At 44.1% G+C, this 27,058-nt stretch overlaps 1 non-coding gene and 1 pseudogene across 1 annotated transcript; both read right to left on the bottom strand.

Moving 5' to 3' along the window:
* Positions 1-16,644: 16,644 nt before the first annotated feature.
* LOC116970603 lies at positions 16,645-16,753 on the bottom strand (annotated as a pseudogene).
* A 2,584-nt stretch (positions 16,754-19,337) lies between these two features.
* On the bottom strand, positions 19,338-19,529 carry LOC116970591. The gene has a single exon (XR_004411209.1). It is a non-coding gene; the product is annotated as a U2 spliceosomal RNA (small nuclear RNA).
* Positions 19,530-27,058: the final 7,529 nt, after the last annotated feature.

Genomic DNA, 27,058 nt, shown 5'->3' with positions numbered 1-27,058 from the left:
TGGAGGAACAAATATGCTTGGAGTTTGCAGGTAGCTGTAAGGTTAATAGGCCTTTCAATAGACAACAGGTGCAGGAGTAGGCCATTTGGCCCTTCAAGCCAGCACCGTCATTCAATGTGATCATGGCTGATCATCCCCAATCAGTACCCCGTTCCTGCCTTCTCCCCATATCCCAAGACGCCACTATCTTTAAGAGCTCTATCAAGCATCCAGGGAACCGGCCTCCACCGCCCTCTGAGGCAGAGAATTCCACAGACTCAACTCTCTGTGAGAAAAAGTGTTTCCTCATCTCCGTTCTAAATGGCTTACCCTTATTCTTAAACTGTGGTCCCTGGTTCTGGACTCCTCCAACATCGGGAAGATGTTTCCTGCCTCGAGCATATCAAAGCCCTTTATAATCTTGTTTGTTTCAATAAGATCCCGTCTCATCCTTCTAAACTCCAGAGTATACAAGCCCAGCCGCTCCATTCGCTCAGCATATGACAGTCCCGCCATCCTGGGAATTAACCTTGTAAACCTACGCCTCACTCCCTCAATAGCAAGAATGTCCTTTCGCAAATTAGGGGACCAAAACTGCACACCATACTCCAGATGTGGTCTCACTAGGGACCTATAGAACTGCAGAAGGACCTCTTTGCTCCTATACACAACTCCTCTTGTTATGAAGGCCAACATGCCATTTGCTTTCTTCACTGCCTGCTGTACCTGCATGCTTACTTTCATTGACTGATGAACAAGGACCCACTGATCCTGTTGTACCTCCCCTTTTCCCAACTTGACACCATTTAGATCGTAATCTGCCTTCCTGTTTTTGCTACCAAAGTGGATAACCTCACATTTATCCACATTAAACTGCATCTCCCTTGTAAGGCCCACTCACCCAACCTGTCTAAGTCACCCTGCATTCTCATAGCATCCTCCTCACAGTTCACACTGTCATCCAGCTTTGTGTCATCTGCAAATTTGCTAATGTTACTTTGAATACCACATCTAAATCATTGATGTATATTGTAAATAGCTGCAGTCCCCGCACCGAGCCTTGTGGTACCCCACTAGTCACTGCCTGCCATTCTGAAATGGACCCGTTAATCCCTACTCTTTGTTTTGTGTCTTCCATCCAATTTTCTATCCATGTCAGCACTCTACCCCCAATACCCTGTGCCCTAATTTTGCCCACTAATCTCCTATGTTGGACCTTATCAAATGCTTTCTGAAAGTCCAGGTACACTACATCCACTAGCTCTCCCTTGTCCATTTTCCTAGTTACATCCTCAAAAAATTCCAGAAGATTAGTCGAGCATGATTTCCCCTTCGTAAATCCATGCTGACTCGGACCGATCCTGTTACTGCTATCCAAATGTACCGCTATTTCATCTTTTATAATTGACTCCAGCATCTTCCCCACCACCGATCATAGTAGGGAATGTTAACTTTCCCATTATACCTGAGACTGCCACATTGTCCAAGAGTGTAGATGGGGTGGAATTTGTCAAGCCTGCTCAGGAAAGTTTCCTCAGGCAATATGCAGAGGGCCTTACAAGGAAGATGTCAAAAGCCTCAACACCTCTTAGGGAATTGAGAAGGGTAGGTGATTACGTATCAATGGGTGATCATTTTGGGACCAGCAGCCACAGTTCTATTAACTTTGAAATTGTTATATAAGGACAGGGCTGGTCCTCAAGTCAAAGTTATAAATTGGGCCAAGGCCAACTTTGATGGTACTAAACATGATCTATTAGCTTTAAAATATTAGCTGTCGCTAGCAAAGTCCGGTGCCTGTGGAAAAGTCCGGCACCCGGGCCAAAACTCCTCAGCTGGCTCAGGGCTGGGCTTTTTAAAAATTAATTATTGACAATAATATTTACAGTACAAAATAAAACCCACCACCACACTACAAGCCAAACAAATATACTAAATAAACTACTCTATATTACAATCACCATCGAGGATAAATTCCACCCCACGTGGTGCCCAACGGTCCCGAAAATCCCCCAGGGCATTGAGGGCGCCCTTGGACCACATGTAGTCCCTCTCCAGTGTAAATGGGGCACGGACGTAACCCCTGAAAAGAGGCAGGGTGCTGGGCCATGTGTGCAGTCTAGACATGGATCAAATCAGCAATATTGATTGATCTACAGCCGGGGCTTTCCTTGTGTGGCCCGTGTGCCTGGCTCTCTCCACTGGTAAGTGATCCGTGGTGTATCACGATCAGGGTTTGCGGGCTTGGGCCCAGACCTTGCCAGCAGGCGTAGTGCAGGGCATCGGCGTGTTACCATCGGCGCTGCCCCGTGTTAGGGTTTCACCATGTTAGGGGGTACAGGATAGGGGGCTGAGGGTTAGACGGGACCGTGGGGCGGGAATCAGGGCCAGAAGTTCGAGCTCGGAACCTCGGTGGGGGCAGCACGGTTTTCGGAGATACCCGAAGAGTCGTCGGCGCCACGTGCGGGCCGCGACCCGTCAGCCGGTGAGTGGCCGCGCGAATGTACCGCTGCCGGGTAATCTGCCGAAATCACGCTAGGCCGAGGGGCACCTCTCAGAGGCCATGATCTCTGTTGGACCGGCAACACTGTTAATCCAGAAAGCCTCCGGAACCAAGGGTGCTGGAAGATCAGTGGTGGACTTGTACAACCCCCGATTAAAGTGACCTCCCCTTCTTATTCCTAGTTTCTACCCATTTACCCATTTAGCCTCGTCAACCCTGCGAACCATTATTGAGATCTTGTCAAAGACTTTGCTAAAGTGGGTGTATGTTAGTGCATTTCCTTTAACATATCATTACTGTCTCAAGAGATCTCCCAGCTCACTGCAGTCAATGAAGTGTATTCAATGTGTAGTCGTGGCTGTGAAATTGGAGAATGACCACAGGATGTAGGAACGTGATCATGATCTGTTTCTCTCCAGTGAAGTTTATTGAGGAAAAGCTATTGGCCAGGACACTGGGAGAACCTGCCAACAATGTTTCCAAATATTCAACACTTTTGTATTTTCATTCTTAAGGTAAATTTACAATCAGGAGCAGACTTGTGTGAACACAAATAACTCCAAAAAACACTTCGAATGTTTTGCATCACATCACATTATACACTAACAATACTTTGGAGGTGATGATTTTTCTAACAATTGCATTAGTTTAGTTTAGAGATACAGTGCGGGAACAGGCCCTTTGGCCCACGAGTCCACACCAACCAATGATGCCCGCACATTAGCACTATCCTACACACACCAGGACCAATATTTACATTTATACCAAGCCAATTAACCTACAAACCTGTACGTCTTTGAAGTGTGGGAGGAAAGCAAAGTTCTCGGGGAAAACCCACGCAGGCCATGGGTAGAATGTACAAACACCGTACAGACAGCGCCCGTAGTCTGGATCGAACCCGTGTCTCTGGGGCTGCAAGGCAGTAGTTCCATCGCACTCCAATGCTGCCCTAATTGGAGATAATTGGCTCATTTCCAGTACAATCAATATGATAACCTGAACCAGAGGAAACAACAGGCATGAGACCTCTGGACCCTGACCAAAGACAGGCACAGTGTGAACATGAAAGAAAGAAGATGTTGGAAGGAACTAATTATGAACCTTCCCATCTTGGGTTAGACAGTAAGTGAGAACATGATTAATTTAGTGAAGATGTTGTAATGTGTATCAAATTGTTATGCTGTGTACAATAAAAGAAAGAAAATGAATTACACCTAAGGTGAATGGGTCTCTCTCTCTCCCCCCCCCCATCCCCCCCCCCCCCCCCCCCACACACACACACACACACACACACACACACACACACACACACACACACACACACACAATCCCTCTCCCACCCACACTCTTGAATAAGTACATTTGTTTCATCTGAGAATGGACGAGCAAGTGATCCCTTACTCCACAATGCTGCCACCTTATGGAAGAAAACAAATTGTGGAACTGCATGTGCTGGAAAAAAGGGAAGTTTTGGATCGATCATCAGTTTCAAAAGGGTGTTAGCCGGGCATCTGCTCATTACTGCATTTGGCTTCTGTGAGTCAAAGCAAAAAGTAACCCAGTGAACCTGGAGAAGAGCGGGTTCATGAGCTTCACAGTTCCTGAAAATACAGACCCTGGCAGGTGTTACATTCAAGTGTCAATAGACAGATTTACAAAATGTGTGGGAAGGAACTGCAGATGCTGGTTTAAACTGAAGATAGACGCAAAATGCTGGAGTAACTTAGCGGGACAGGCAGCATCTCTGGAGAAGGGTCTCGACCCGAAACGTCACTCATTCCTTCTCTCCAGGGATGCTGCCTGTTCCGCTGACTTACTCCAGCACCCAAGTTGCACTAGCTTCTCGTTTTCACCGAACAGCTAACAATGGCCTATAACCATATTACCATAAAACAATTACGGCACGGAAACAGGCGATCTCGGCCGTTCTAGTCCGTGCCGAACACTTACTCCTACCTAGTCCCATCTACCTGCACTCAGACCATAACACTCCATTCCTTTCCCGTCCATATACCTATCCAATTTATTTTTAAATTATAAAATCGAACCTGCCTCCCCCACTTCCACTGGAAGCTCATTCCACACAGCTACCACTCTCTTAGTAAAGAAGTTCCCCCCTCATGTTGCCCCTAAACTTTTGTCCCTTAATTCTCAAATCTTGTCTTCTTGTTTTGAATCTTCCCTACTCTCAATGGAAAAAGCTTATCCACGTCAACTCTGTCTATCCCTCACAACCTTTCTCTGTAACTTAGGTGCTGAAACCCAGGTAACATTCTAGTAAATCTTCTCTGTACTCTCTATTTTGTTGACATCTTTCCTATAATTTGGTGACCAAAATTGTACCCCATACTCCAGAATTGGCCTCACCAATACCTTCTACAATTGTAACATTACATCCCAATTTCTATACTCAATGCTCTGATTTATAAAGGCCAGCACACCAAAAGCTTTCTTTACCACCCTATCTACATGAGATACCACCTTCAGGGAACTATGCAGTTATTCCTAGATTCCTCTGTTCAACTGCATTCCTCAATTCCCTACCATTTACCATTTACGTCCTATTTTGATTTGTCCTGTCAAGATGTAGCACCTCACACTTATCAGCATTAAACTCCATCTGCCATCTTTCAGCCCACGATTCCAAATGGCCTAAATCTCTCTGTAGACTTTAAAAATTGACTTCATTATCCACAACACCACCTATCTTAGTATCACCTGCATACTTACTAATCCAATTTACCACACCATCATCCAGATCATTGATGTATATGACAAACAACAGTGGAACCAACACAGATCCCTGAGGCAACCCACTAGTCACCGGCCTCCAACCTGACAAACTATTATCCACCATTACTCTCTGGTATCTCCCATTCAGCCACTGTTGAATCCATCTTGCTACTCCACTATTAATACCCAACAATAGAACCTGCTTAACCAACCTTCCATGAGGAACCTTGTCAAAGGCCTTACTGAAGTCCATATAGACAACATCCACTGCTTTACCCTCATCAATTTCCCTAGTAACCTCTTCAAAAAATTCAAGAAGATTAGTCAAACATGATCTTCCAGGCATAAATCCATGTTGACTGTTCCTAATTAGACCCTCTTTATCCAGATGATTATATATATTATCTCTAAGCATCCTTTCCATTAATTTGCCCACCACTGACGTCAAACTAACAGGTCTATAATTGCTAGGTTTACTCTTAGAACCCTTTTTAAACAATGGAACATACATGAGCAGTACGCCAATCCTCTGGCACCATTCCCGTTTCTAATGACATTTGAAATATTTCTGTCATAGCCCCTGCTATTTCTACACTAAGTTCCCTCAATGTCCAAGGAAATATCCTGTCAGGACCTGGAAACTTATCCACTTTTATATTTTTCAAAAGTGTCAGTACTTCTTTTTCTTTGAATCTCATAGTATCCATAGCTACTCTACTTGTTTCCCTTACCTCACATAATTCAATATCCTTCTCCTTGGTGAATACTGAAGAAAATAAATTGTTCAATATCTCCCCCATCTCTTTTGGCTCTGCAGATAGCTGTCCACTCTGACTCTCTAATGGACCAATTTTATCCCTCATTATCCTTTTGCTATTAATATAGCTGTAGAAACCCTTTGGATTTACTTTCACCTTACATGCCAAAGCAACCTCATGTCTTATTTTAGTTTTTCTAATTTCTTTCTTAAGATTCTTTTTACATTCTTTATACTCCTCAAGCTCTTCATTCACTCCATGCTGCTTATAATTATTGTAGATCTCTCTCTTTTTCCGAACCAAGTGTCCAATTTCCCTTGAAAACCATGGCTCTTTCCAATTATTACTCTTTCCTTTCAACCGAATAGGGACATAAAGATTCTGTACACTTAAAATTTCACCTTTAAATGTCTTCCATTTCTCTACTACATCCTTCCCATAAAACAAAATGTCCCAGTTCACTCCTTTTAAATCCTTTCGTATTTCCTCAAAGTTAGCCTTTCTCAAATCAAAAACTCAACTCTTGGTCCAGTTCTGACCTTCTCCATAATTATATTGAAACTAATGGTATTGTGATCACTGGACCCGAACTGTTCCCCAACACATACCTCTGCCACCTGACCTGTCTCATTTCCTAACAGGAGGTCCAGCACTGCCCCTTCTCTAGTAGGTACTTCTATGTATTGCTGCAAAAAACTATCCTGCACACATTTTACAAACTCCAAACCATCCAGCCCGTTTCCCAGTCTATGTGTGGAAAATTGAAATCTCCCACAATCACTGCCTTGTTCTTCCTCCTAATATCTGCTATCTCCTTACATATTTGCTCTTCCAATTCTCGCTCCCCATTATGCGGTCTATAATACACCCCTATATGTGTTGCTACACCTTTCCCATTTCTCAGTTCCACCAAAATATCCTCCCTAGATGAGCTCTGTAATCTATCCTGCCAAAGCACTGCTGTAATATCTTCCCTGACAAGCAATGCAACACCTCCACCTCTTGCCCCTCCAATTCTATCACACCTGAAGCAATAAAATCCTGGAATATTTACTTTCCAATCACAGGCATCCTGCAACCATGTTTCACTAATCGCCACAACATCATACTTCCAGGTGTCAATCCAGGCTCTAAACTCATCCACCTTTCTTACAATGCTCCTAGCATTAAAATATACACATTTAAGAAACCCACCACCTCTTATTCTCTGTTTATTCTCTTTTTCTTCTTTCTCCCCTACATGTTGGGTCTGAGTGCTTCCCTTCTCTGCCTCCTGCCTCACACACTGTCTACTAGCTTTCTCTATTTGAGTCCGTCCCCCCAACCGTTCTAGTTTAAAGTCTCCCCAGTAGCCTTTGCAAATCTCCCCGCCAGGATATTGGTCCCCCTCGGGTTCAAGTGCAACCCATCCTGTTTCCTTTATCATAGTTACTTTTTTGCATTTATTTTATTAATTGTCCTTTATCTCTCTACATCATCGTCTATATCTCTTGTTTCCCTCATCTCTAACCAGTCTGAAGAAGGGTCTCGACCCGAAACATCACCCATTCTTTCTCTCCAGAGATGCTGCCTATCCTGCTGAGTTACACCAGCTTTTTGTGTCTATATTCAGTTTAAATCAGCATCTGCAGTTCCTTCTTACACATTATGTGTCTACTGACAGATTTACAAAACCATCTTCCAATCGAGAGCTTTTATCAAGAATTCAAAAGTGTGCTCACATAATTTTCTACCTTAATTCCCAATTTCCACATTCAGTGGATATGACACATTGCTTGAACACAGCTCAATGAATATCAGGCCACCAAATCTCAATGTATCTTTTAGCCACAAATGCCCACTGACTCGTTGGTGCCAATATTTATACAAAATTCAGGAAAGATAAATGTTTATTGAGGGCCTTGGATGTGATGGAAACACAGAGAGAAATCTCCCATTTAAATTGGCAGGATCTCAATCATTTTTAATGAACTCTGATTCTTATCTTGCAGCTGATCATAATAAGCTGCTGATAGCTGCAGTGCAGAAAGGTCACTGGTGGAAAGACACAGTCTGACCTATGGACTGGTGCCCACCACAGTTGTGACGATGAGATCAACATTTGGGGGAAATGAGAGCATGAAGCAAGAGTGGGTTTGGCAGGTGTGTGCACTTATTTCACATACATTTTTTGTAATCCTGCCATGCCACCCCTCTTTTTGAAAAGCTTCGTACGAGCCATGTGTATAATATTTTTGACACTGTCATAGGCCTTTCTTACCTATGCTGTCACAACTCACTATAGTCTCTAAACAACACTTCAGTAATTTTCCTTGCCCTCCATTTCAGAATAATAGTGTTTTAAGCCGATAACTCGACACTAGCGCTGGAAATAAATAAAAAGCGCAGCTTTCAGCCCCTCATCTCATTGGCCACGCTCGGCTGCACATCGGTGTCGATCTGGTGGGCTCTTCCATCTTCCTCTGGCCATGAGGGTGGGGGATTGGGAGGGGCCTCACAAGTGGAATAGCCTTGGGCCTCTCTTTATCTAAATTCGGCCCTGCGTGCAGCCGCCTGGCAGGTGACGGCAAATCCATCCCCATTGCTCAGCTTATCGTTACCGACACACTGACCAACACTCACAATTTCTCCCGCAAAAGTGTGCACCTCAAACAGCAGTACTTTTAAATTTACTCCCGTACGTGTGTACATCACGAACCAAATCGTAAGAAATCATGAACCAAGTGGCGAAACGGCGAACCAAGCATGCTACTCATGGGCTAACACAGTAGAGTGTATGAACCAGGCGTGCAACTCATGCACGGAAAATGACAGGACATCAACCAAGTCACGAAACACCCCAGTACCAGATGTTCTGTGCACTCAGTCCGTCCAGGACAATTCATTAACCGACTCAGCCGTGGCTGGGTGAATGATGAGTTGACCCGGGTGCTAGACTGCACACATGGCCCAGCACCCTGCCTCTACTCAGGGGTTACGTCCGTGCCCCGTTTGCACTGGAGAGGGACTACGTGGGGTCCAAGGGCGCCCTCAACGCCCAGGGGGATTTCCGGGACCGTTGGGCACCATGTGGGGTGGAATTTATCCTCGATGGGGATTGTAATATAGAGTAGTTTATTTAGTATATTTATTTGGCTTGTATTGTGGTCGTGGGTTTTATTTTGTACTGTAAATATTATTGTTAATAATTAATTTTTAAAAAGCCCAGCTCTTGAGCCAGCTGAGGAGTTTTGGCCCGGGTGCTGGACTTTTCCACAGACTTTGCCCATTAAAGCATATTTTAAAGCTAATAGATTCTGTTTAGTACCATCAAAGTTGGCCTTGCCCCAATTTATAACTTTGACTTGAGGACCAGCCCTGTCCTTATATAACTATTTCAAAGTTAATAGAAATGTGGCTGCTGGTCCCAAAATGCTCACCCATTGATACGTAATCACCTACCCTTCTCAATTCCCCAAGAGGTGTTGAGGCTTTTGTCATCTCCCTTGTAAGGCCCTCTGCACATTGCCTGAGGAAACTTTCCTGAGCAGGCTTGACAAATTCCACCCCATCTACACTCTTGGACAATGTGGCAGTCCCAGGTATAATGGGAAAGTTAAAATTCCCTACTATGATCGGTGGTGGGGAAGTTGCTGGAGTCAATTATAAAAGATGAAATAGCGGTACATCTGGATAGCAGTAACAGGATCCAGCTGACACAAAGCTGGATGGCAGTGTGAACTGTGAACTGTGAGGAGGATGCTATGAGAATGCAGGGTGACTTAGACAGGTTGGGGGAGTGGGCCTTACAGGGGAGAAGCAAAGAGGTCCTTCTGTAGTTGTATAGGGCCCTAGTGAGCCCACACCCGGAGTATTGTGTGCAGTTTTGGTCCCCTAATTTGAAGAAGGACATTCTTGCTATTGAGGGAGTGAGGCGTAGGTTTACAAGGTTAATTCCCGGGACGGCGGGACTGTCATATGCTGAGAGAATGGAGCGGCTGGGCTGGTATACTCTGGAGTTTAGAAGGATGAGACCGGATTTTATTGTAACATACAAGATTATTAAGGGCTTGGATATGCTGGAGGCAGGAAACATCTTCCCGATGTTGGAGGAGTCCAGAACCAGGGGTCACAGTTTAAGAATAAGGGGTAAGCCATTTAGAACGGAGACGAGTAAACACTTTTTCTCACAGAGAGTTGTGAGTCTGTGGAATTTTCTGCCTCAGAGGGCGGTGGAGTCTGGTTCCCTGGATGCTTTCAAGAGAGAGCTAGATAGGGGTCTTAAAGATAGTGGCATCTTGGGATATGGTGAGAAGGCATGAACGGGGTACTGATTGGGGATGATCAGCCATGATCACATTGAATGTTGGTGCTGGCTTGAAGGGCTGAATGGCCTACTTCTGCAACTATTGTCTATTGAAAATCCTATTAACCTTACAGCTACCTGCAAGCTCCAAGCATATTTGTTCCTCCAATGCCCGTTGACTATAGGACATTCACAACTAGAGTCCCCTTTTCATTGCAATCATGCTCAACCTGAAGGATCTGATTGTGGACTTTGGAAGGAGTAGGAGGGGGACACACAGCCCCATTTATATCAACTGGTCGATGGTTGAAAGGGTCAAGAGCTTCAAATTCCTGTGCGTGCACATCTCTAAAGATCTTTCCTGGTCCGAGAACACTAATGCAATTATCAAGAAAGCTCATCAGCGCCTCTACTTCCTGAGAAGATTACGGAGAGTCGGTTTGCCAAGGAAGACTCTCTCTAACTTCTACAGGTGCACAGTAGAGAGCATGCTGGCCGGTTGCATCGTGGCTTGGTTCGGCAATTTGAGCGCCCTGGAGAGGAAAAGACTACAAAAAGTAGTAAACACTGCCCAGTCCATCATCGGCTCTGACCTTCCTTCCATCTTGGGGATTTATCGCAGTCGCTGCCTCAAAAAGGCTGGCAGTATCATCAAAGACCCACACCATCCTGGCCACACACTCATCTCCCTGCTACCTTCAGGTAGAAGGTACAGGAGCCTGAAGACTGCAACAACCAGGTTCAGGAATAGCTACTTCCCCACAGCCATCAGGCTATTAAACCTGGCTCGGTCAAAACTCTGATTATTAGTAACCCATTTTCTGTTATTTGCACTTTATCAGTTTATTTATTCATGTGTGTATATATTTATATTATGGTATATGGACACACTTGTCTCTTTTGTAGTAAATGCCTACTATGTTCTGTGTGCTGAAGCAAAGCAAGAATGTCATTGTCCTATACAGGGACATATGACAATAAACTCACTTGAACTTGAACTTGAACTTGAACCCATTCACGTATTGTATTATCTGAGCAATTTGGGGGAGCGGGTTGCGTTGGGGAACCAGGACTCCCATGTGACAGGGACCCAACGGGTCTCACTTGGTCTAGTATATTACTAAAACCCTCATCTTGTGTGTGTCTGTCTGTCTGTCTGTCTGTCTGTCTGTCTGTCTGTCTGTCTGTCTGTCTGTCTGTCTGTCTGTCTGTCTGTCTGTCTGTCTGTCTGTCTGTCTGTCTGTCCCTGAATTACGCCAAATTGGTAAACGATAGCACTACAATTTTTGGACCACAGTTCTCACCATTGTCCTGTGGTGTTGTGTATCGTTTCGTTCAGATTGATGTAATATATTATATTATTCACATTTTTAACTTTACAAAACCCCACTTTGAAAAAAACCTTTCATCTGCACTGGCAGTTAGCAGCTATGATGTCACTATAGGATCTCATTTACATAAACTGCCCCTCACCAGTGTTCCACTGGCAGTTAGCAGCATATTACATCACAATAGGATTTCATTTACATAAACTGTCTGTCAACAGTGTCCCACCCAATGCAATGAGAGATTTGTTACATTGTTGTCAGGAGAGGGAGGGAGTGGGGGAGGGGAGGAGGAAAAATCTTATTTAAACATTGTGCTTAGTGGGGGATGTGATAGGGGAGAGGTGAGGAGTGGGCAACATGGAGATAGAGGGAGAGGAGGGGGGTAGGGAGGGGAGAGGGTTTATGGAGGGAGCGAGTGACTGAGGGTAGGGGAAGGAGGGGGAGGGAGAGGTTAGGGAGGGAGTTGGGGAGGGATGGAGGAGAGGGGAAAGAAAAGGGAGTGTGAAGAGGAGGGGGATGGGGGGTGCTGGAGGCTGAGGGGAAATGAGCTGCGCCTGCGCAGTTGGGGGCTATTGGTGAGAGGAATATTGCGTTGGGGGTACGGGTTATGTTGGGGGTCCCGGTCTCCCGTGTGACAGGGGCCCAACGTGTCCCACTTGATCAAGTTCACATTTAAAGCATTAATATAAATAATGATCAACAGTGCACCTAGCACTGCTCCCTGTGATACACCCCTTGTTAAAGACTGCAATCTGAAAAACAGCCCTTTACTACCACCCTCTGTTTCCTACCATGCCGGAGATGTCTGTGGATGTTATAGTGCAGCTTCATCGCGCTTGATTCAGCTTAATATCCTGTGTGAAAAAAATCAATACACAACTCAACAAAATGAAATGCAGAAAAAACTCCCATTATGAATTTCTGATCCCACCCCTATCCACCGGAGAAAATCATAAAGTAATCTTAGAGCTGCAATATGCTTGGTCAAATTGATGGTTAAATAACATAAGGATTCAAAGAGGAAATTAGACATTTGAAAATAGCTTCATCGTAGAAGCATCTTTGCATTGTAGGAATGTTTTTATACTGACATGAGAAAATGCAGCTTGCTGGCTTAGCATATGGCAACCTATTAGCAATTTTTACACTCCGTAGATAACCCATTACAACTAATATTGCCGTTTCATTTACTTTAATACTGAATCTGACAAGTTTCTTGAACTCCACTTTCATAATGCAGTTTCAGTCCCACACAATTGAAACAGTTCTGTATAATGTAATAAAAAACAGAAAATGCTGGGACACACAGCAGATCAGGCGGGATATGTGGAGTATCGGTGTATACTACAGGTGGACTACTCTTGTTTGGGTAACCTTGGTTCCAGAGAGTAGACGCCTTAAGTTTAACAGCCTCCCATCAGATCTGAAGATTAGTTCTTGTCTTGCAGGAGGGTTGTTGGATGTGTTGTATCTGGCAAATGATCTAATGTCATTAGCCTATCCCAATCCAATGTTCTGAGTACCACGGCTCTAATGACACTTGGTCGGCCATGTTGGGCAACCGCATGACGTGCATGCTGAATAACAGATTCCTGAATCAACCACATTATCCTGAGCTCTATTTAGAGATCACCAGGCCATACCCTCTATCCTGTAACTGCACTGTGGACAGCTTGATTGTAATCATGTATAGTCTTTTCGCTGATGGTTTGATCGCATGCATCAAAATGTTTTTCACTGTATTGTGACATTAATAAACTAAACTGAACTGAAGAAAGATTCAAGGATGTGATCACAGCTTCCTTTGAGAAATGTAATACCTCCACTGACACCGGAGTATTCCCTGGACCGTGACTGCTAATGTGGAGATAGAGCATTCAGGATGGCATTGAAACTCTCAAGGCCATGCATAAATGGTAGAAACCATTTGCCACCTCACACACTACCCAACTAGTCCTGTTGGCCAAAGCCTGCCTGACCTGCAAGACTGTAGATCTCTGCAGTTCCTACAATGGCCTCATTATTCATGTTAGAACCCACAAAACTGAAGTGGAGGTGTTGGCCTCGATCCTGAAGGATACCTGTAAAGAAATGAGCTGCATCAGATTTCATTTTTCTTTTTCCTTTACCTCTCTCTTTTCATCTGAATTTGCAACTAACCAAAGACTGCATGCAGTGAAAATATGTGTCCTTAATACTATTGTACCTTTGAGAATGCCTTATATTTGATGTGCCATGTAATTCTCTTACCTTGAAGTGTAGGATATTCCACACCAGTCTTTCTAGAATGGCCTTTGGTTTTCACATTGAGTGTTACTTTCGCCTGCCATTATCTGCAGAATTTCTCTCAACAGATTAAAGTTGATTTGAATTGTTCCCGAGAGAGTGTATCATTGTTTTTTGAGAGAAAAGAACTGCCATTTTAATAAATGATGTCTTGCTAGCTCACTGCTTGCTCTTCCTTATAGATTTAATAGTAAGATTAAACGAGAACTTACCAGTTCGAAGTTTGATCTGTATTTTATGAGGAGTAACGTTGAGGGATTACATGAAGAACCCGCCAGTACGCACGTGTGTCATTCTTCAAAGTAGCGGAGTGAATCACAGATACCTGTAATGACTTAAGCATAGTAAGATTAGAGAAAAGATACCAGTTGTGTTTATGATCAAGGGTGGGAGCGGAGGGCATGTATTCCCTCAACGTTACTCCTCATAAAATACAGATCAAACTTCGAACTGGTAAGTTCTCGTTTAATCTTACTGTTTTACTTCGGAGTCACGTGAGTGACTACATGAAGATTTCAAAGCTCTGTGATTCAAGCCGTGGAACGAGTCCATCATCACGTCTGCCTTGGTTTTGGGGAGAATAGTGATAACATATTGAACATCAATATGATATATATAAATAACCATAAAGTTAATAATAATTGATAGCCCCCGTTTTTTGGGATAAATTATGGTACAGAAACTTAACAATGTTTCTGAAAAATTCCAGTTTCCATTACTGGTTAGTTATAATCTTTAGAATGTTCTTTCCGATGGCCATCTTGCAGTCCTGAGGATTTTATCCATAGGAACCTCCAATTTAAATGCTGCCGACGTTGCTGCAGCCTGGTGGAGTGAGATTTTAACCCAGTTAGTGTTTACACCAACTTTTGTCAATACTATGTTAGCCATTTAGCTGGCCTGGCCTGTTATTCTTTAATGAGGCTGTCTGTCGTTGATGAGAAGTTCCTCTTTATGTTCCACTGATGGTCTGGGTTTGTTCCATGTATATTTGTAGATGTCTCACAACACAGTCAATCGTCTGTAGGGTAGGCTCTAAAAAAAAATATGTTATTTTAAGGCCTGCTGACCCCTGTCTGTTTAGTTCCCTAATTCCTGAATATAGAAGTGTAAATTGCCAGGTGAACTGGTCAAGGTATCCAGCCTTAATTTGGTAGGGACTGAGTCCTTAGTGCCGTGACCTAAGCCATCAGCATGACAGTTTTGTAAAATGTCAAAAACTGTAATGACGGCGCTGTGGCTGGAGCCCAGTTCTTTAACAACGTTAAGACGATGCTGATGTCCCATATTTGGGAATACCTGGTCTTTGGGGAATTCCCATAAAAGTGTCCCTCATAAGCTGTTGTTCCGTTCTCTTGCCATAGGTAAGTAGATGGGCCACTTCTGGTACAGTTGATGTCACTAATACTAAGCCCCTGTAGGTTAACAAAGCTTCCTAACAGGCTGGATAATGTATTATGGTTGCAACACATCTCCCATTAGTTTATGTATTTTAGACATTGTCTTTAGGCTGATTGTCTGTGGCCCGCTGTGATCATGTCCATTGCTCTGGCCGTCTGTTTTGGATGGTGCTGCATGGTTCTAATCTCATTCCCAGTACCACCTAGAACCATTGTTGGGTAGGTCAGTCGGGTACTATTAAAACACCAGATGCAGAGTCTCGTAGTATCTCCCTTAGTACCCCCCCCCCCCCCCCCCCCCCCCCCGATGAGGTTGCCAAATTGTGTTGGCCAGATTGTTACATGATGTAGATTCCCTTTCACCCATGTGGTTGATATGTGCTACCACAGTAGTGTTGTTAATTTATAATCTAATAACCTGTTTAATATATTCCAGAGCAACATGACTTTAGGCCATGAAAAAACACCCAACATTTCCAGGTAGTTATGCCCAGTGTTAGTAATAATGATGCTTGCTGTGTATTCCATCTTCCTCCACAGCTGGAGATGGAATTGGTAACACACCATCCTAGTGCATAGTATCCATATGTAGGACCATAGACTGGTTGCTGACAATGATAGGATTGGAGCAATGCCCAATGTTATCTTTCCACCATTTAGTTCCAATATGGCTTCTGTATGGCTTCATCATTCTATCGAAATGATCACCATTAATTTTAAGAGCTCATATTTTGGCCCTCTGTAAATCTTTATAATGTAAGGGTCTGAATTATGTGGCTGGAAACCATATGTTGCCAATATTCTTGCTACCAGTCTGATGGATGGTTTATCCTCATGTCAATGATTTTGCTGTATGCCTCTATTAAGGTTGTAACCTCTGTTGGCAAAGTTACTGACATGAGGAACTGAGTTAATGGTGAACCCCAAATAATCCCTTTAGTTTGAAGGCTTTAATTTTGATTTAATTGGATGGATAATGATCCTAGTTTCCAAATAATTGTTAAGTGGCTGTTACCGATTGTTCAGCCCGTCCTAAGTTTCCACACAATTAGTATGTCATCCAAAGAAGCCATTACCATTGTGTGGCTGGTTGTCATATTTTGTAAATAACCTAGGTGCTAATGTAAACACATTAGGTAGTGCTCTATACTGCTAGAGCTGAGCCATCCAATTAGATAAAAATAACATCCGTGGTCACCTGTTATGGGTACTGAAATTGTAACCATCCTTTGAATCAATGCTTGCCATTTTCATTCTTAAAACGAATATACTTAACAATAGAAAAGGTTTCTGTTCTTAAAACGAATATATCGTTTTATTTATTTTTCACTTTTTAATTGATTTTTAAATTTATTTATTTATTTATTTATATATTTGTTTAATTTTATAATATATGGTCCCTAGATAAGGGACATATCAGACATTTAAACTGATAAGAACAGATATTATACTTGATCTTAGCCAAAATGCCGAGATCTGATCTATGTTTGATGCGTCAATCGCCATATCCTATTTTGTTAGGAAGGGAATGCGTAGATAATAATTCTTCCCTTGCAATGCAGCTAAAACCCCATCTGTTGCTGATGTCCAGTGTCTGTATCCCATATGACATATTTGGTAATTGGTGATTATGTCTGGATACGAGTAGATCGGCATCTGGTGTTCCATATCGTGTAGAAACATCAGCAAATACTATAGCCCAAAATCCATTTGGTGTTCTCCTCCAAATTCCTCTCTCGATATATCAGCTGGACTAGAAGATTATGTGTTGTAAAATAGTAAGATTAAACGAGAACTTACCAGTTTGAAGTTTGATCTGTATTTTATGAGGAGTTACGATGAGGGATTACGTGAAGAACCCGCTCAGTGCGCAGGCGCGGCATACTTCCAAGCAGCGGTGTGGAATCACAGATAGACACAGTTATTTGAAGTAAACATAGTAAAGATAAGGAGACATCAATTTATTAGTTTGATCCATATAATGAGGGTGGGAGCGGAGGGCACGTAATCCCTCATCGTAACTCCTCATAAAATACAGATCAAACTTCAAACTGGTAAGTTCTCGTTTAATCTTGCTATTTTACTTCGGAGTCACGCGAGTGACTACGTGAAGACTTCAAAGCTCTGTGATTTCAAACCGTGTAACAGTTCATACTTCACTCGCTGCCAAAGTCATTCGAGGGAGGAAGTATGTTATCGTAATCAACCATGAATCTGTTTGTAAAAACAATAATGGTGTTATTAACAACAACAAGACCAATTGCTCCCCCGGGCTTAAATTATATATTTTTTGCAGATTCTTTTTCTGCAAACGATACAGGTTCTGTCAGTGGTTTGTTATAAAAGTTTGGAACGTATACTCCCTAGACCACCCTGCAGTAGCCAGGATGTGGTCCATAGGCTCGTCCATCCTCTTAGTTACTGACGTGGAAGCTGTCCTGGTGGAATAAGATTTTATACACGTTAGTATTTACTCCAGCAACTCCCAGTACCTGCTTGAGCCACTAGAGATAGTTTAGCTCGTCACCCGACCATGAGGTTTCCTGTGGCTGACCCATAAGGCTTTTTCCTCTCCCTCGGTATTCCTTATTGTGTCGATCTCTAAGTGGGTCATGACACATAAAACGTGGTTCAGGTGGGTATGCCCGGAATTTCATGACTGGACCTGATGTTCCTGGTCTGTTCTGTTTGGCCAACCCTTGAATGGGCATGTGACACTTTCTGGTGTTATAACCATGTTGTCCCATCGCAGTAGATGGGAGAGCTGGCTCTTTGTGTTGATGTAAGGCGACCAGCATGTCCATCTTCAGGGTAGGCTGTTCCAGGGTGAGTGACCTGGCTGGTGATCATCCCCTAAGGTATGTCAGGATTTCACTGACATCCCAATTTGGGTGTACCTATTTCTGGGGAATGGATTGATATACCTCTCCTGTATCTGATCACCAGTGAGCGGTACCCAAGTTGAGTAGGCTAACAGAACATGTCCTTCATTGTGGTGAAGATCTGCCAGGAGCTCCAGTACAGTTTTTTGTTATAGTTGAATGTGTAATTCCTGTTTTGGAAAACAGTGTACCATTTCTTGATGCTCCTCAGGTATGTTCCCTAGGATATGCGACGGAATGCTGTCATCAGGTTGATAGTGCTGCTGATCCAAGCACAGCAATGGTCTTCCCAATTCTGCAATTCTTTTAATGACCATGTCGAGGATCACTGGGAACCATGCTTGTGGACTTGGTCCACTGTAATTTGCGTAGTACCCGACTGATGAAGCCGTAGTACCTATTGAAGAGGTAGAAGGAAAGGAAAACATAGAGATTAGGTTCCCCCCACCCCTCAATACGCGGGAATGTCTCCATTGCCGCTGCCTTGAGATTGGTTTCATGTGACGTAAGTTAGTACGTGGTGATTTAATTGGATATAAGGAATCGATATCTGGTGTCCATATTGCTTAGTGATTTCAGCAAATATTTTCGGTTTAAATGTATGTTTACAGTATTTAGCTCACCTGATAGGTGAGTTACTGATGGTCAAACATGTTTGACGACATACGGTTTCCAATTGTTAATAAATTGTCACCTAATATCGATGTTCTCCGCCCAAGTGGTTTGGTATATGCTACCACTGTGATGTTGTTATCTTATAAACGAACATGCACATTTGGTGGATTACTGAGCAAATGCTTCACTAGAATTAAGTAAGTTAATATATAACATGTTTAAGTCAATTCATATTGGCATTAAGTATTACAAGCTCAGTAACACATCAGGACACATAAGATGTTACTCAAAACAGGTGGAAGTGTACAACCATAATCCTTCCTGCCGATAAATTCCATGATAACACTACAGATTAATCCATTTGCCCCCATATTACAGGTATGGAGATAGTTTTGAACACTAGTATCTCAGCTCATAGGAAAGGTACAAAGTTCAGTAGCTGGTAATGCTGCTATATCCCAATTACTTTGCCACGTAGTTGATTGGTGGTTAATGCACCATGACTGATAGTCTTAATGAATACCAGATAACAACGTTGTGGATGGTCAACGTAAATATCTGGATATATATTTTGTGCACCGTTCCCAGAGGCACTGCAATACTGGGTCGATGCGTGGAGTGGACGGAGCAAGCCCCTATTCCATCTCACTGTTCCAAAATTCAATTTAATATATGGTCCCTAGATAAGGGACGTATCAGATTATTAAACTGATAAGAACAGATACTACACTTGATCTTAGCCAAAAGGCCGAGAAGCGATGCAGCTAAAGCTGTATCCAAGGATAGTTTGTCGTTAATATATAGACATGCCATGACGGAATGTTTCTAAGTGTCAGGGCTAGTTGATTCTGGATAACTTTGACTTAAATGCCGCAACGCTCATCATGGTTACTCCATCCAGGTAATTGCGGTATATCCGAAACTTATATGAGAAGGTACTGAATAGTGTGCATCTTCAAGGTCGATGTCTACCATAAAGTATCCTTGGATCCATGGTAGTAGTTACAAATCCCATGAATGGCTATACCTGGTGAAATACTCAAGTGGTTTATCAATGATGGTGCGACATTCACCATCGTGGGAGGGTAGACCACTTGGGGTGCTTGCTGAATTGGTGGCAAGATATTAATTCTATTCCCCTTGTATTTATTTTTTGGTATATAACTACCAAGAGTGATAGCTTCCTAACCAGGCGTGATTCATCCACCCCTTGTTAGTACAACCCTTAACCTTTATGTGATGGTAGGAACCATACTTATCTGTCTTCATTGTTGTTTTCTTCGGTTTCGGGTTCCTTGTTCTTGTAGGGACGATGTTTGTTGGGGGGTGGCGCATTTTCCCCTGGGGCCTGCTCTGGGCCGTGGCCTAAAATGCTACGGGTTTGGCATGCAGGCCCCGAGCTTTCACCAGTACCATGAGGTATACGCCCCTGGTGGACACGTAGAGGTGCTCATTCCAGACTCTGCCCTCTTGTGCCGAATAGTTTGAACACTTCGTCCAGTTTTTTAGGACTGGTTTGGTAAGTGCCAGGTAGCAGGATCTGTGCTTGTGAGGTCGGCGTTCTCATAGTCCTGTTAATTTCATAGATTGAGGGCAGGTTTGTGAGTTCATTTGAGAAGTTATGAGGTATACCGTTGAACAGTAGGGTCAGGTGTTTTGCCATACTACCCTGCCCTTCTGGAATGAGCAGGTGGACATGATAGCCGACGTCAGGGTACCAAATGCATTTTAAAAATATTTAGGTTAAATGCGCTGCTCAATGTATCCCCCAATAATGGCGGGCACTTTGAGTAAATGCAATTTAGGGGAGGCGTGATAAAACCAACGCCTCATGGCTACCTGTCTTGGAGAGGTTTTTTGGAAAAGACAGGTAGTAAGCTGGCCATCAGTTGAGACTGAAAAGCCATCTCGCTAGTGGTGGAGCCACATAGCGGCCACACCCAGCAGCTCTTCCTGATCCTGTACCTCAAGCATACTCCCGATATTGTTCAGCCAGTGACCAGCCCAGCCACTGGTCACCCCAAAGCTAACCACACTAAGGAGGAAGCGATGGGCAGTGCCTAGGCACTGTGGAGGGTATGCCTGAACCCTCCAGCGAGACTGCCCCTCACGTAGCGTGTCTCGCAGGAGCTCCTGCTCCAGGAGCCGCTCCAGCGGCTCAGGCGGCTGTCTCTCTCCCATGCGGGTGGAGAGACGTCCCCTCCGACAAGTCGGAAGCCACCAGCCGGATGCCTCTTCGGATGGCTGAACATCCAGCCCGCAGCTCAGGCACTAGCGGGACTGGCCTCGGCGCGGTGTGGGGATAGCGGAGCGCCCGGTAAATGTTTTATACCGCCTTCTTCTAGAGCTTTTGTGCCTTGTAGTAGCGAGAGCGCCCCTCAAGCAGCGCGTCTCGCAGGCACCTGCTCCGTGAGCCGCTCCAGCGGCTCAAGCGGCTCTCTCTCCCCCCGTGGAGAGACGTCCCGTCCAACATCGGGAACACCTGCCGGATGCCTCTCGAGTGGCTATGCATCCAGCCCGCTGCTCAGGTACTAGCGGGCTGGCCTCGGCACGGTGTCGGGGAATTACGGAACACCGGGTAACGCTCCTACCGCCTGTTGCTGCCCCCCTTCCCCCCGACGGGAATACGTTCCTCCTTGAACGGGGGACAGTTTTGTTCCAGAGCCTTTTTCTCTGCCTGTAAAAAACACAAGCAGAAAAAGGCTCACCTGTAAAAGAAAACCCGACCTCAGGGTACTCACCTGACGGTCCGGTTCATTCTGTAACGGGAGAGCCTAACTCCCGTTGCAAGCCGCTGTTGCACTGCTGGCGTAATGCCGCGCCTGCGCACTGAGCGGGTTTTTCACGTAGTCACTCACGTGACTCCGAAGTAAAATTCTATTGTGTATCCCCAGATACTGTTTAAGATATGAGTGTCAAAAAGATATTTATTCGATGTCTTCTCGCACCAACCTCCTTGCTTCCTTCTGGTTTTACTGTTTTCTTCTGGATCCCCGAGGCCGTGTGTTGTGGGTGTACACATCTTTCAGCATAGGGGCGATACCTTTGAGGATGATGTTTGGACGTTTAGATGAGCTCCAGTTTGGCTTCATTGTCCAACTCCTTGACCTTCTAGATAGGTCACCCCCAAATAAAAAGATTTTGCTAGGAGGTTTCGGGTTTACACCGGCCCGCGTCAATCCCGGTTGGATGTAACCAGATGCATAAATTGATTAGTTTAGTACATTCAGGGATTTACAATCCCCGGTGGCAAGTGACAGCTATGGTGTCAGCTAATGTTTGCCCCTGCAGTAGATAGAAAACATATGGTCTATGCTGGCTTCTAACCTGGTTTGTAGATCTTTCCCAGTTAGCTTTACTCACAGCTGTACTGTTGTTCCCCCTGGAACATAGACAGACATTCCCGTGTGACTTCCCAGATGGGAATGGAATTTGTCAGTAAATTTTTGGACTGCTAAATCCTTCAGTCACCATATAATAACCATATAACATATAACAATTACAGCACGGAAACAGGCCATCTCGACCCCTCTAGTCCGTGCCGAACACATAGTCTCCCCTAGTCCCAAATACCTGCACTCAGACCATAACCCTCCATTCCTTTCCCATCCATATAACTATCCAATTTATTTTTAAATGATAAAAACGAACCTGCCTCCACCACCTTCACTGGAAGCTCATTCCACACAGCTACCACTCTCTGAGTAAAGAAGTTCCCCCTCATGTTACCCCTAAACTTCAGTCCCTTAATTCTCAAGTCATGTCCCCTTGTTTGAATCTTCCCTACTCTCAGTGGGAAAAGCTTTTCCACGTCAACTCTGTCTATCCCTCTCATCATTTTAAAAACCTCTATCAAGTCCCCCCTTAACCTTCTGCGCTCCAAAGAATAAAGCCCTAACTTGTTCAACCTTTCTCTGTAACTTAGTTGCTGAAACCCAGGCAACATTCTAGTAAATCTCCTCTGTACTCTCTCTATTTTGTTGACATCCTTCCTATAATTAGGCGACCAAAATTGTACACCATACTCCAGAATTGGCCTCACCAATGCCTTGTACAATTTTAACATTACATCCCAACTTCTATACTCAATGCTCTGATTTATAAAGGCCAGCACACCAAAAGCTTTCTTTACCACCCTATCTACATGAGATTCCACTTTCATGGAACTGTGCACAGTTATTCCCAGATCCCTCTGTTCCCCTACATTCTTCAATTCCCTACCATTTACCATGTACGTCCTATTTTGATTTGTCCTGCCAAGATGTAGCACCTCACACTTATCAGCATTAAACTCCATCTGCCATCTTTCAGCCCACTCTTCCAACTGGCATAAATCTCTCTGTAGACTTTGAAACTCTTCTTCATTTCCCGCAACCCCACCTATCTTAGTATCATCTGCATACTTACTAATCCAATTTACCACACCATCGTCCAGATCATTGATGTACATGACAAACAACAGTGGACCCAACACAGATCCCTGTGGCACCCCACTCGTCACTGGCCTCCAACCTGACAAACAACCATCCACCATTACTCTCTGGCATCTCCCATTCAGCCACTGTTGAATCCATCTTGCTACTCCACCATTAATACCCAACCATTGAACCTTCTTAACCAACCTTCCATGAGGAACCTTGTCAAAGGCCTTACTGAAGTCCATATACACAACATCCACTGCTTTACCCTCATCAATTTCCCGAGTAACATCTTCAAAAAATTCAAGAAGATTAGTTAAACATGACCTTCCAGGCACAAATCCATGTTGACTGTTCCTAATCAGACCCTGTTTATCCAGATGCTTATATATATTATCTCTAAATATTCTTTCCATTAATTTGCCCACCACTGACGTCAAACTAATAGGTCTATAATTGCTAGGTTTACTCTTAGACCCCTTTTTAAACAATGGAACAACATGCGCAGTACGCCAATCCTCCGGCACTATTCCCGTTTCTAATGACATTTGAAATATTTCTGCCATAGCCCCTGCTATTTCTACACTAACTTCCCTCAATGTCCTAGGGAATATCCTGTCCGGACCTGGAGACTTATCCACTTTTATATTTCTCAAAAGTGTCAGTACTTCCTCTTCTTTGATCCTCATAGTTTCCATAGCTACTCTACTTGTTTCCCTTACCTCACATAATTCAATATCCTTCTCCTTGGTGAATACCGAAGAAAAGAAACTGTTCAATATCTCCCCCATCTCTTTTGGCTCTGCAGATAGTTGGCCACTCTGACTCTCTAATGGACCAATTTTATCCCTCGTTATCCTTTTGCTATTAATATAGCGGTAGAAACCCTTCGGATTTACTTTTACCTTACTTGCCAAAGCAACCTCATATCTTCTTTTAGCTTTTCTAATTTCTTTCTTAAGATTCTTTTTACATTCTTTATACTCCTCAAGCACCTCATTTACTCCATGCTGCCTATAACTATTGTAGATATCCCTCTTTTTCCGAACCAAGTGTCCAATTTCCCTTGAAAACCATGGCTCTTTACAATTTTTACGATTTCCTTTCAACCGAACAGGGACATAAAGATTCTGTACTCTTAAAATTTCACCTTTGAATGTACTCCATTTCTCTTCCACATCTTTCCCATAAATAAGTATTCCTGTATTTCTATCAGGAAAGGACCAATAATGCACTCTATGTACTTTGTGACTTAGAAAAGGCATCACCTCATTGTTACAGCTCTTACATCTGTTTACCTGTCCAGGGTTTGCCCTAGACTTGACCCCAGCACTCTTCTGACAGAAGAGTCTACTGGGGAGAGAGAAGCATGATTGTAGCCCTATAGAAAAGGTGCTGCTTCCTTCTCCCTGAGTCTGTCTTTTCCTCAACCACTTCCCTGTAATAGTAGAAGTGAAATACAGCCCTGTATAAGGTGCTGCTATGGGACGTACCCACTGGAGGATTTCTTCTTGGACCTGCATCGCTGCAAAACGGTATGTTCTCGCAGGCCCCGCAGTGCCAATGCGGTGCAGTGTACACGGCCACTGTGCCGCATGTATCCCCGTTGGCCTGCGGTGATACAAAGCGCGGTGCAGTGCTCACAGCACTGAGCCACCCGTACTGCCGTTAGCCTGCGGTGAACCAACGCGGTTCAGTCCCTCGGGGAGCTGGCCGCTCGCAAACCGCAGGTATGGCAGTTTTAACGCGGTGCAGTGCTTCCCGCACTGTGCCGCTCCTTCTCTACTTGGGCCTGCGGTGCTCCAACGCGGTGCAGTCCTCTCGGGGAACTGGCCGCTCACAGCCGCAGGTCTGGTAGTTTTAAAAAATGCGGTGCAGTGCTTCCCGCACTGTGCCACTCCTTCTCCACTTGGGCCTGGGGTGCTCCAACGCGGTCCAGTCCTCTCGAGGAACTGGCCGCTCGCGACCCAGGCCCAGCGGCTCCAACGCGTACTCAGTGCTCTCGGGCACTGAACGCTTGCCGCTATTTTAAGTGCTGTGGAAAAACCCAGTACATTCCAGCCCCTCGGACCCACCGCTGTCGGCGTCCTGCTGGAGCTGAGGTCGGCTCCGGCTCCCGTTTAAGGAAGATAGTGGTGCCCCCGGCCGTTGCTGGCTGCCTGCAGTTCTGCAGACTCTCCCCAGCCAGTTTTCATCAGCCTGTCTGTAAAAAAGGTAAGTCAAGAAACTAAGTTCTCCTACCTTACTTGTTGCAGGTTCAACCCTGCCGTTTGGGAGGAACGTCCTCCCCTCGTAATGACTTGTTCACAATGCGTGTAGCGATAATGTCACACGTGCGTACTGGTGGGATCTTCATGTAGTCACTCACGTGACTCCGAAGTAAAATTAAACATAGAGATGGGAGAATCAGCTACAAATTATGCTTTTTTGAGAGGCAGCCTTTGTGTCTTTGAGATTTCAGTTGATTAATAGTGCCACATTAGAAAGGCTTTCACAGCTAATGATAATGGAAGACAGCTGCTAGCTGAGTTAACACTCAAATCTAAGTCTCTTTTAAGATAACTCCAACTCGGATCTTTATGTAGAATCCATGTGAGTTTGGTAAAGGTGCCAGAGACCCGGGTTCGATCCCGTCTACGGGTGCTGTCTGTACGGAGTTTGTACGTTCTTCCCGTGACCGCGTGGGTTTTGTCTGAGATCTTCGGTTTCATCCCACACTCCAAAGACGTACAGGTTTGTAAGTTAATTGGCTTGGTGTATGTGTAAATTGTCCCTAGTGTGTGTAGGATAACGTTAATGTGTGTGGAGATCGCTGCTTGCCGCGGACTCGGTGGGCCGAAAGGCCTGTTTCCACACTGTATCTCTAAACTAAACTAAACTAAACTCCAAGGAACTTGATTCTCTGTACTTTGGTTCAAAAAATAACGTTTTGGAAATTACTGTGTGAAGCTGGAGAGGAAATTGCAGGAGCCCTGATAGATGTATAAAACATCGTTACAAACAGGGGTGAGGGGCCAGATGACTTGTGGGTGGTTAATGTTGTGCCTCTATTTTAAGAAGGGCAGCAAGGAAAAGCCTGGGAACTGTAGACGAGTGAGCCCAACATCTGTGGCAGGTAAGCTATTGAAGAGGATTCTGAGGGATAAGATATATGTGCATTTAGGCAGACGACCTGATTAGGTATAATCTACATGATTGTGAAAATGACCATAACCTTTTTAATACTGAAGATATGAAAGTGAATTAGGTATCAAATTAAAGTTCTTTTTATGCTTTATCTGATGAGATAAATTACAGGCTTGATTTTCAAAAACATAAAATTTTGTAACATTCCTACTGACATGCAATCGAAAGGTAAACAATATCTGTTGATGCTGCCGAATGTGCAGCGTGGAATGCCAAGTCTAATTTTGTGTTGAACTGTGAATAGTGTATTAGGCAAAAACCCAAAGTGCCCAGGCTGCAGCAAAGAGAGACAGATGTTGTGAATACTATCTTCAAGCGAAGCCTTCAAATAGAGTTTGTTTTGCACCATACATGTGCCTGATGGTTTTTGTTAGTGGCCTGGTCTTTGTTGAAGTGGGATGTGGCAAAAAGCACATAGCAAGATGGTGATGTTATTGATTAACAGGCTAAAACATTGAAAATATTAGTAATCTCAGATATAAGTGCTGGAAATACTTACTAAGTCAGGTACCTTCATAACAAGAGGATCTGGGTATAGGAGCAAAGAGGTCCTCCTGCAGTTGTACAGGGCCCTAGTGAGACCACACCTGGAGTATTGTGTGCAGTTTTGGTCTCGAAACCTGAAGAAGGACATTCTTGCTATTGAGGGAGTGCAGCGTAGGTTCACGAGGTTAATTCCCGGGAT

This window comes from Amblyraja radiata, chromosome 2 (assembly GCF_010909765.2).
Source record: "Amblyraja radiata isolate CabotCenter1 chromosome 2, sAmbRad1.1.pri, whole genome shotgun sequence".
NCBI classification, from domain to species: domain Eukaryota; kingdom Metazoa; phylum Chordata; class Chondrichthyes; order Rajiformes; family Rajidae; genus Amblyraja; species Amblyraja radiata.
The sequence above is the reverse complement of the archived record's forward strand: the minus strand, read 5'-3'. Positions and strand labels throughout refer to the sequence as shown.